At 39.7% G+C, this 12,266-nt stretch overlaps 1 protein-coding gene across 6 annotated transcripts in view; it reads left to right on the top strand.

The window, feature by feature from the left end:
- Nucleotides 1–12,266, top strand: part of fdl (beta acetylhexosaminidase fused lobes) — a 147,403-nt gene that overhangs the window by 32,888 nt on the left and 102,249 nt on the right. The gene's annotated exons all lie outside the window — the stretch shown is intronic.

The raw sequence follows: 12,266 nt of genomic DNA, 5'->3' as shown, positions 1-12,266 counted from the left end.
GTTGAATAAGCCTTTTATAAATGATCTTCCTCAAGATGTCATTTCGAAACCTTCTGAGGTTGTGAATGTACCACCTGCCGTCTTGGATGTATCGCCTATGGTTTTGGACGTGCCATCTGAGGTAGCCGATGAACACCCAATAGTTCCCGATCCTCATCGCTTGGTCTTGCGTGAAATTGCCTGTTGTAATAAAGATGAAGAATATGCAAAACTTCATAAACGAACGCAACTTAGAAAACAAAAATCACTAGAATTATTGATTCAGAATGAACCATCAGCAAAACTGATTTCATCATTTACTAAAGTCATTAAATCTCATGACAACAAAAAACTAAGCAAAAAAAGTGCCCATGACTTAGAAGCTGTGATAAAGATATGTTTGGAGTCTGCAAATAAATCAACTGAAGTGTTGGCAAAAATAAATCAGTACAGTAATCCATACTCTCCAGAAGAAGCGCTTGGTATACTTATTGACCGAAAATATAGTGTCGAAACATATAAATTTTTACAACAAGATTTAAATAAAAGAGGTTTTAAAGCTTTTCCACCGTACAGACTTGTAGCAAAAGCAAAACTGGAGTGTTACCCAGAGGATGGAGTCTTGGCAAATGAAGTTGAAGCTTCTGTTTCGCTACAAGGTCTGCTTGCACACACATTTAAAAGAATTGTAAGTCTCTGTAATGATGTCATTAATGCGTATTGCGAACGAATGGATTTGGACGAATTGTCTTGTAAATTTGAAGGCTCTTGGGGCTTTGACGGCAGCACAGGCCAATCATTATATAAGCAGAAGGCACCCCAAGATCCTTTGTATGATGAAAATACTATATTTGCCACAACCTTCGTACCATTAAAGGTCATGGAAACGTGCAGCAGTCAAATTCTCTGGGTAAATCCAACACCTCAATCATATCGCTCTTGCAGGCCTCTACATATTCAATATAGAAAAGAGTCAAAGTCTCTTATTCTCAGAGAAAAACAGTACGTTGAACAACAATTAAAAAATTTGTCCCCTATCGCAGCAGCCACATCAAAAGGCTTCATAGTAAAAACTATTTGTAATCTTACATTAAGTATAATAGATGGCAAGGTGTACAATATCATCAACAATACCTTTTCTCAACTAAGGTGTCCAATTTGCGGGTTGACAGCAACTAAATTCAATGACCTGGATTTGGCGTTCTCTACACAAATTAATAAAGAAGCTATAAAAAATGGTCTGAGCCCTCTTCATGCATTTATAAGATTTCTAGAGTTCTTACTCCACTTGGGATACAAAAATGACCCCCGAGTAAGACAGTGGCGAGTCTCAAAGTTGTCACCTGCGGGCATAATTACTGAAGACCGAAAAAAAACAATTCAGGCGCAAATACGGGATCGTCTGGGTATACTAGTAGATGTTGTACGTCCGAACTCTGGAACAACTAATGACGGAAATACTGCTCGAAGAGTTTTCGCTAATGAGGAAAGTCGCGGCATATTTGCAGACATATTAGGAATAAGTAGATGGCTTGTAGATGACATACACGTAATTTTAGTGGCAATTAACTGCGGTCTACCGGTAGACTCAACGAAGTTCGGAATTTTTTGCAGAAATTTAGCCAAAAAATATGTAGCTAATTACAACTGGCACCCCATGACGACGACAATGCACAAAATCCTTATTCACGGCCAAGAAATTATAGAAAACTCGGTACTGCCCGTAGGTGTTTTATCCGAACAAGCTGGAGAGTCCAGAAATAAATATTGGCGATATGACCGCGAACATCACAGCCGAAAAGACGACAGAAAACACACAATGGAAGACTTATTTCATAGGGCATTGGAATCGTCCGATCCAGTTATATCGAATACACGTTTGAGTATGCGCCAAAACAGTATGAAAAAATTGCCTTTGCCCTCTGCTGTTATCGAAATGTTGAAACCATTTCAATTTAATGAAGAAGAAGATGAACACAACGAAGAAGAATCATATTGTACTGAAATTGAAGACAGTTCACTCATTCTAACAAATGAAAATGACGTATTTTTAGTTTAGACATTTTCACATTTCATTTCACTCCCTTAGCTACATATTTTTTCCTGCCAAATCCAAGGTCAAGTTTATTTTAATAATTTTACAAACAAGGAAACTTACAAATTTATGTAATCCTCTTCATAGTATAATGTGGTATAAGTATATAAATAAAGAAAAGAAATAGTAATTGGGGTACCTACTTACCTTTATATGAAAGTATGAAATAAAAATATTGATAAAGTGTGATTTAGGATTTTATACAAAAAAATCGTTAAAGAACCGGTACTTTTTCAGAAATTAATATCTCGCGAATCCCGCTCTTTTCGCGATCGGTTTTTTTTGTGGAAGTAGTCCATACATATAACTATGTTTTGAAGTAAAAATAATTTGCCTATTCTTAAAAGTTCAGTCACAAAAAAAGAAATGAAATTTTGTTATTTATGCGATTATCTCGAAATTGCGAAGTCACAGCTCTTCCCCGAATGGATCGAAAATTGGCCCTATGGCTAGCCTTGACGCTCGCAATGCAAAAAAATGTGTTATAATGGTAGAAAAATTAATAAAAAATTAAAATTGAATTATATAAAATACCGGTACTTTTTATTCAGATTGAATTTTTTCGAAAAGTATGATAGTGAGCTTCATGGGAGTTTTACTCTTGCGTTTGTCATGTATATATCCATACATTCATTCAATAAAATTAGGCTGTCGCAAAAGAAGGGTCAAAAAAATACTGTGCATCGTCTCAAACTTTTTGCTCTGTGTAGCGCATGTCGCGTGACGGTCGAACCGTACGATAATTATCGTACAAATACGATAATTTTGTGCCTAAGTTTCACTTTTACCGTGGTTTCATAAAACCACACAACATTTTTCTTTCTTAATTTAATTTAATATTCCTGAAGGATTGGTTACCTACTAGGCTCTAAATTAAAGGCCTTCAAACAAAATGTTTCTATTTAGTTATCAAAGTGCATCTCAAACCAAAGCGTATTCTACACTGTAAGAGATATCCAGCAGTACTATAAGAAATCTGCAAGGAAATAACAGCTCTATATTCATAACGTACCCTCAAAACTGTTCCATTTAACCGCGGCACGTGCTCCCCTTTTATATTCCGGGACTTAATATTTTACACCTACATTTCACTAACACTACTTAGTACTTTGTAATACAATTGCATAATTTATATTGTTGAGCTTTCATTCGAAGAGGGACCCCTCTTTCGTTCCGTTTTCATTTTGAAAGTAAAACTTCTTTAGGAGGAGAGTAAAATTTTAAGGTCGCGTCATGGCAATAAAGTCACGTCATGGAGTAAGGCGACGATTTTGGTATCTTTGAATCTTGCCAAAGAAGTTTCACTTCTGACACGTGTGCTCTGCATACACACTCTTTTTTCTTTTATTGTCTTTATTTTGGGTACCTAGTATCAAACATTGGTATTCCAAGGCTTTTACTTTTCAGTGGGTAAGTGTAGTAGTGCAGAACCGTTGTTAATTCAATGTCCATATATTATATTATAGAGTACAATAGATTTATAATAAAGCATATAGGCAGAAAATAAATGTCACACCTTTTAAATAGAAAACGATAAATCATTACCATTATTTTGGTGGACAACAAGACAATGAGATACAAATAGCGCTATTTTCTACACTTTATCCATTGTTAAAAGCCATCATCTTTCAAATTAACTACGCATCTGTGACATTTAAATGTTATTGCCATAGAACAAATGGTCCGGGAGCCAGCAGCAGATTTTATGACCAAGTTCCTCTCAAGCGGTAATTAGTAAAATGCATCAAAGTATAGTATTATGAAGCCTCGTGAACGTCAGCTGGAGCTCGGTTGGGGGGAAGAGCGGTTGTAGCCTCCCGTATCAGCTGACGGTTTTTCCACCAAGATACAGCCAGCTGACATATATATTTATCCACAGTTACATATAAGCTATCATCAGGTAAATTTTTGTTTGAGAGGAAATAACGGAAAATAAATTTTTCTTTAAATTTAACTTTCATGTTCGAGACACCAGCTGACGTATAATACACCATGTTGTAACCAGCTGACTATTTTTTTTCGTTGAGATATTGGGTTAGCTACAATTTGACAAATTTTTAGCTGAGAGGAAATGTATTTTTTTTCCTATGTGCGTGGGAGGCTACAACCGCTCACCCCCCCAACCGAGCGCCAGCTGACGTTCACGAGGCTTTATAATACTATACTCTCATGCGTCTGACGAATTATCTCTTGAGAGGAAATAGTTAACCAAATTTGCACCTGGCTCCCTAACCAAAACATAGTAGTCAGCGAATCTATAAATAGATTTTAATGCGTGCGGTTTAAGGGTCCGTTCACACAGACCGGCTCGTATACGCTTGGTGACAGCCGGAATCGGAGTCAAATGGCTGAGCGTACGAGAAAAAGAACGCAATTGCAACCGGTCACCTCCTCTTAATATTTCACACAAAGCGCGTTCAAACATTCGCACAGCACATGCAAAAATATACCCTACTATACAAATATTAAAAACTCTATTTTCAACGTGATAAGAAACTGCTCTCCGAGCCGGTCTGTGTGAACGGACCCTAAAACTGCAAGTAGATAATAAAGTTGAAATGCAATCACATTTTACAACTTAAAAAGAATCATTCGCCATTGATGAAAGCCATGTTGAATTACGCGCGAATAAAGAGAGTTCGATGTTTTTCATGTTTTAAAACGTATTTGATTTATAAAGAGCATGTTTTATACAAGTTATAATTGATGCGCTTTTATTACACTCGAGATGGAATTTAATTACGAACACGGTAAATGTTTATTGTAAAAGCATTAATAGTTTGGAATTTAAATCTTTTATTATTTTCATAATATTTGAGAACTATCACATGGATCCAGTTTTTCATGCTTTGTTTTTTTAACTTAGCCTAAATAACTTAGGTAGGTAGGTACTATACTTATACTTTACAACCATAACTAAATAAGACTAGAAACCGCGGGATTAAACTAGTATAGTTATAAAAACACACATGATCCACAGCATTTTATTCTTCGTTCCATAATTTAATACTAATTGTTCATTAAGAATAAAATATAATCCATTTGTAATTATATGGAATGAATCATTATGGTGATATCATTGTAATGTTGAATTTAACACGTGGTGGAATAACTAACTGTATCAGGAATAAGGAAATTGTAATATGCTCATTAAAATTTGGTAATAATAAAAGAGAGATAAGAAAAAGTTATTACTGCTACGGTTGTTATTGACGTGACAACGTCTTAAATTAGGTTGCGACTGGGAGTCACTTATGAAAAAGTGTAACGCTCGGTAACGTTACGATGAGTCACCGAACGAGAGAGAGGCCCGCCGAATGCCTTGCGTCTCTCTCCCACTCAACTATGATCGAGAAAAAGACGTTGTCACGTAAAATCTTCGCCCGTAAAACCGACTTTATAGGCAACCATTTTTTGACGTGACAACGTCTTAAATTAGGTTGCGACTGGGAGTCACTTATGAAAAAGTGTAACGCTCGGTAAAGTTACGATGAGTCACCGAACGAGAGAGAGGCCCGCCGAATGCCTTGCGTCTCTCTCCCACTCAACTATGATCGAGAAAAAGACGTTGTCACGTAAAATCTTCGCCCGTAAAACCGACTTTACAGGCAACCATTTTTTTTTACAAGGTTATGGTTTATGCGAATTAATTTGTACGCAAAAATATCTAAATTTTTCTAGCTGCCCTTACTTACATTATACTCCTGTTCCGTTTTTGGTGTTTTCTCTCATAAGAACTTTCCTTGTGCTTTAGCAAAACTTGTAAAAAATTGCCAAATAATTGGTTGGGCCGTTTTACGCTTACCTTACTTGGCGATTAATTTTTATTATTAGTTATAGATATTTTATGTCATTTATAGGGGATTAATAAAAAACACATGCTACTAACAAAATGTTATATTGTCTACAAGCAAATCACATATAGAAACTTACACAACTTACATAATATACATCTAAAATAATATTTTTATTGCACTTACATTAAACAGTGTCATATTTACATTTTCATATAATAATTCATGATTAAAATTTATCTACCCGTGTTTATTGCAAAATTACACACAAATTATTTTAGGCCTTTAATTGGCGACATTAATAAAATCGATAAATATATTATAAGTATGACCCAATTAAACATTATGTATAATAATACTTAATTACCTAATTAATAATTAAATCAATTATATTTTGATGTACTTAGGTAAGGTTTCCTTAGATAAATGTCAAATAAATTAGGTTATACCACACGTATTGACTCCCATGGTTTTACAGTTTAACAAACAAATATTAAACATATCATACAACAAATAATACTCTCAAAAGGTGATATATTAGTATATTTAGTATTTACAAATACCTATAAAACTCATAAGTAGGTACATAAGGATATTTCAGGCTTTAATTCTTAAAGGCTGATTTTACAATTACGAAGGTACTTTACGTCATTCCATATAAAAGAAAGAGACAGACATAATGTCTATTCACCCACCTACGTCATAAATGTCGATTGAAAAATCAGCCCTTGAATAAAGTTGGATTTTCCATTACAAGTGAACTAAGGCTATATCGACCTTTGAGGGAGTTAAGACGAATGCTCCCGTTACTCTAATCAATTGCCGTGTATTGTTAAGTATAAATGCATTATCATAAAGGCATTTATAAGGTAAGGTATAAAACAACATTGAGGTATTATTACTAGAGAGGGCACCACGAACAAAATCTGTGCGACAAGCGCGGCCGCGGCAGCGCGGGGCGGCTCTAGTGAGTCGTACACTTTGTAGATATTCTGCCTCTTATTATTTATAAATTAAAACCAATGAATGTAACAAATAATTATTGTTTATCTTATTAAAAAAATATGAATAAACTTATCAATTAAAACCAATCAATGTAACAAAAAAATTTGAGTTTGAGACGATTGACTCTAACTCGTGTTAAAAATAGTGTAATACCGATGTCCTCTCTAGTACGTAGGTAGTACATGTAACTCAATGTAAAACAAAGGGTTATTTATCCTATAACTATAGGTATAATTAATAATTGATGCGATGTTAATCCTAGTCATAAGATCTGAACGCAGATACGTGTAATAACTAGGATAAGCTCAATAACGATTTACTTAATATATATTTTATTAAGGGCCTGTTCAGTGCGACGCGGATGACCTACGCGGACGTCCGCGACGGACGGTAAAATGTATGAAACCTAAAGCTTTGGTCTGGTGATCATGACGCACAACGCTGAGGTATGCGCCCCAAGGCAGCGTCACGACGCAGCATTTACCGTCCCTGCGGAGAGGTGGTCAGTTGATTTTGCCGCAGCTACCAAGGTAGACGTGAACATGAACAATTTTACTGTAATTTGTGCTTCTCAGCTATCTCCCTCCAGCAATTTTCTTTAATTATCAAACTTTTATGTTTTTTGTCCTTATTTTTATATAAAGAAGGATAGCTGCGAACTAATTCTATTAAATTGTCTTCTAAAAAATTCATATTGCCGTGACGCATACCCGCACACCGCAGCGTTCAATCGAGAATGACGCCGCGCTGTGCGGGAGTACACCTCCCCACTCACCGCGCTTGCCCTTCGCCGCTGACGCATACTGCGACGGAACAAGAGAACACTGTCGACGTTTTTCATATGATTGAGTGTCCGGCATCGCAAACCGCATACCTCAGCGTTGTGCGTCATGATCACCAGACCAAAGCTTTACAGCGCGTTCAGAGCGACGCGGAGCTGTCCGCGTCGCGGAGAGCTATCCGCGCGCGGTCGAAATCGCTCCGCGCCGCTCCTCCGCGCCGCGGATGTCCGCGGGCGGACGGTGCCTGGTTCTAATGTATTTGTTCAGTGCTCGGCGGACAACAGTCACGCGGAGCGGATGTAAAGTACTGTCGTTGTCATGGCGGCTGCGTCAAATGTGCAAACCGAGAGGGTTACAGTCGATCCCGATCCGCATCGCACTGAACGACAAAATCATCCGCGACGGACGCAAAACCTAGTCCGCGTGCGGACGGTCCGCGTCGCACTGAATCGGGCCTAATACATTTATTTTGACCTAATTAAACAAGTATTATAAGGGAAATAATAGTGAATGGAATTGTGCCAGTGCAATAGTACATGATACATTATTATACATATACATACCTAATAATAGCTTACGAAATAATTAAAAAATGGTAACTCGCAAGGCAATTTGGGTCAGTTACCTACTATAATTAAAGGATAGGTCGTGCTCATACTCGCAATGCTTATAAAATGATATTTTTCAATCAAATCCTAAGTATTACGATACAAACAAACAAACAAAAATACTTTATTGTGCACCAATAAATAAAAATTACAAAAGTAAATATATAAAATAATACTGTACGTTACGGTAATGAATAATCACGGCATAAAACTGACCCACACGACTAATGCCACTAAAATCACATCGAACCATATCCAATCTAATTAACTAATAATTATGTTGTCGCACAGTGACAACATACAACGCAACTATAAACTTTCACATTACATAAAACAATTAAACCGATGTAGCATTAAATATAGGCATAGAGCGGAAAATTAGTTCCCAAATAAATTTAAATATTTAATGATGCCTCGGTTATTGGGAAATTCAAAAGTTTACTAATTAAAAATAAACAAATCTCGCCTAGCATTCAAGCGGAAAATGCTTTACACAAACATATTGTGATTTATTGAAAATTTTTAGTAAAATAACTAGCTGTGCCCCGCGGTTGTCCCCGCATTGCTCCGCTCCTATTTGGTCTTAGCGTGATTATACGTATATAATATAGCTTATAGCCTTCCTCGATAAATGGGGAATTTCTGAAGTGGGAGTCGAGCATGCTTCGGCACGAATTGGGCCAGCTCGCACCGGGGAAGTTACCACACTCCCACAGAAAACCGGCGTGAAATAGCAGCATGCAAGTGCTGCTGTGTTTCGTTCGGTGAGTGGGAGGTCCGGAGGCCCATCCTATTCCCCACCCATCCCTATCCCTTCCTTACTCCCATCGCTAATCCTTTCCTTATCTCTCTTATAACTGACATAATGGCAGCGGAATTAAATAGTATTGTACCCCAGGAGGGTACCAACCTTCGTATTGTTGGAGAATCCCTCCCTGAGCGTTCGCGCTCAGGCTGCCCTGCGTACTCTGGGGAGGGCAAAATCCCGCTCAAGAACACCAACAAACGCAAACGGGCTTGTAATTCTACGAATACGCCTTTACTATCAGTAGACTTTTGTAATGTGAGGGGCCTACATTCTAATCTTAATCCCGTCCATCACCACCTGGAGACGGCAAAGCCTGCCTTGTTGTTCCTAACGGAGACACAAATTTGTCCTCCCTCCGACACATCATATCTTTGCTACCCAGGTTATAAACTGGAGCACACTTTCATCCCTCGAGCTGGTGTGTGTGTGTTTGTGAGGGAAGATATTTGTTATCGTCGCCTTAGCGGTTTTGAGGGCACTAACCTGTCTGTAATCTGGCTCCGAGTGGATTGCGGTGACCATCCTCGCATCTACGCGTGCTTATATCGATCGCACAGTGGTGATGCTGAAACTGACCGCCTTATCGAGCACCTCCAAACAACGGCTGATGCAGTACTTGAGCAAATCCCTTCATCAGAAATCATTGTTTTGGGCGACTTTAATGCCCACCATATCCAATGGTTAAGCTCACGCATAACTGATCACGCGGGGAGAGCGGTTCACGATTTTGCGATGGCTTATGGTCTTACGCAACTAGTCACCTCAATTACGAGGTTGCCTGACATAGCTGACCATACACCCTCCATACTAGACCTTCTGCTGACCTCTCACCCGACTAATTATCAGGTTAACGTCGATGCCCCTCTTGGGACTTCAGACCACTGCCTGATTCGGAGCATAGTGCCAATCTTGCGTCTATCTCGTCCCCGGTCACTTGGGAGCCGTCGCGTTTGGCACTATAGGTCAGCGGATTGGGATGGGATGCGTGAATTTTTCGCATCGTACCCCTGGAAGCAAGTTTGTTTTGCACCTGATCCTAGCGACTACGCTGACTCAGTTGCTGATGTGGTGTTGCAGGGAATGGAACTGTTCGTACCAAACTCTGTAATCCCCATCGGCGGCAAGTCCCAGCCCTGGTATGGTCGCTCTTGCAAAATGGCATCCCGCCAGAAGCAAGAGAGTTTCCATGCCTGGGCAAATGCTATGTCTAAAAAGGATCCAAATGCTGGAGCTCTTAAAAAACAGTATAATTCTGCTTCCAGGGTCTATAAGAGGGAAATAGCCAAATCAAAGTCTGAGTTTATTGGCAGCATTGGTGAGAAACTTATACGCTACCCTTCTGGGAGCCGTGCTTTCTGGTCACTCGCCAAAGCTGTCCAAGGCAACTTCTGCAAGCCATCATTACCACCTTTGCGCCGGGGAGATGATACTTTAGCCCACTCCTCCAAAGAGAAAGCCGATCTTCTGGGTGCTCTCTTTGCATCTAATTCAACCATGGATGACGGAGAGAAAGTGCCGCCTGCTATCTCGCGGTGCAAGAGTTCTATGCCTAATGTGAATTTCAGACAGAATGCTGTGCGAAAGGCTCTTCTCAGTCTCGAAACACACAAAGCGAGTGGGCCTGATGGTATCCCCGCCGTTGTTCTCAAAACATGTGCTCCGGAACTGGCACCGGTTTTCACAGAGCTGTTTCGGTACTCCTATAACATTGGCGTAGTCCCTGCTTCGTGGAAGATTGCCTCAGTACACCCGATCCCTAAAAAAGGCGATCGTTCTGATCCATGCAACTACAGACCTATCGCGATTACCTCTTTACTCTCGAAAGTGATGGAAAGCATCATTAACGGCCAACTTCTGGGTTATTTGGAAGAAAACCAGTTGATTAGTGACCGACAGTATGGCTTTCGCCATGGACGGTCAGCTGGTGATCTCCTAGTTTACTTAACCCATCGTTGGGCTACGGCAATCGAGAGTAAAGGGGAGGCCTTAGCAGTTAGTCTGGACGTTGCAAAAGCCTTCGATCGGGTGTGGCATCGGGCTCTTCTATCGAAACTTCCAGCCTATGGACTCACAGAGAAATTATGTAAGTGGGTTGCCAGCTTTCTTACATCTCGTAGTATCCGGGTCTTGGTTGACGGTTCGAGCTCTGTACTACTGCCTGTCAACGCTGGCGTCCCTCAAGGCTGCGTCCTTTCACCCACACTGTTCTTACTGCATATCAATGACATGTTACAAATCAGTAACATTCATTGCTATGCAGATGACAGTACTGGAGATGCTATATATTCCGGCCGCCCAAATATTTCTCGAGAACACGTCAATGCAAATCGAAACATACTTGTGTCCAATATTGAGGCTCTCCTTGGTGAAGTCTCTGAGTGGGGTCGACAAAATCTTGTCCAATTTAACCCTAGCAAGACGCAAGTATGTTCATTCACAGCCAAGAAAACCCCATTTCTCACAGCTCCCTTATTTGAGAACACTCCCCTAACAATAAAGCCTAGTATCGGAATTCTTGGTGTCGATATATCTGATGACGTTCAGTTCCGCTATCATTTGGAAGGCAAAGCTACTATAGCTTCTAAAAAAATGGGCGTCCTTAATAGAGCGAAGCAGTATTTCAGGCCAGGCCATCTGTTGTTACTTTATAAAGCGCAAATACGGCCTCATATGGAATACTGCTCCCATCTCTGGGCCGGCGCCCCACAATATCAACTCCTTCCACTCGATAGCGTGCAACGAAGAGCCGTCAGAGTTATCGGCAACCGGGCACTTACTGATCGGCTGGATTCACTTGCTTTACGACGAGACGTCGCATCTTTATGCGTATTCTATCGTCTGTACAATGGAGAGTGTTCTGACGAGTTGTTTGAACTGATACCTGCCGCAGAATTCCACCATCGTTCTGCCCGACACAAGGCAAAGTTTCATGCTCACCACTTAGATCTTTGGCGTACGAGTACAGTGCGTTTTTCTCGTAACTTTTTACCACGCACTACCAAATTATGGAATAGCCTCCCCGCAGCGACATTTCCTAATGTCTACAACTTGAGTGTCTTCAAGAAGAGAGTGCACCTCCATCTCAAAAAGTCGGCAACGCAACTACAGAAACCCCTGTAGATGAATATGGGCGGTGGACTCGCTTACGATCAGGCGCTCCACAAGCCCGTTTGCCCACTCTAATATAAAAAAAAA

This window comes from Colias philodice, chromosome 16, assembly GCF_061535455.1.
Source record: "Colias philodice isolate Cphi_HAF_F1 chromosome 16, ilColPhil1 Martin Lab GWU primary, whole genome shotgun sequence".
In the NCBI taxonomy this organism is placed as follows: Eukaryota; Metazoa; Arthropoda; class Insecta; order Lepidoptera; family Pieridae; genus Colias; species Colias philodice.
Note: the sequence above shows the minus strand (reverse complement) of the source record. Positions and strands in the feature narration are given on the sequence as shown.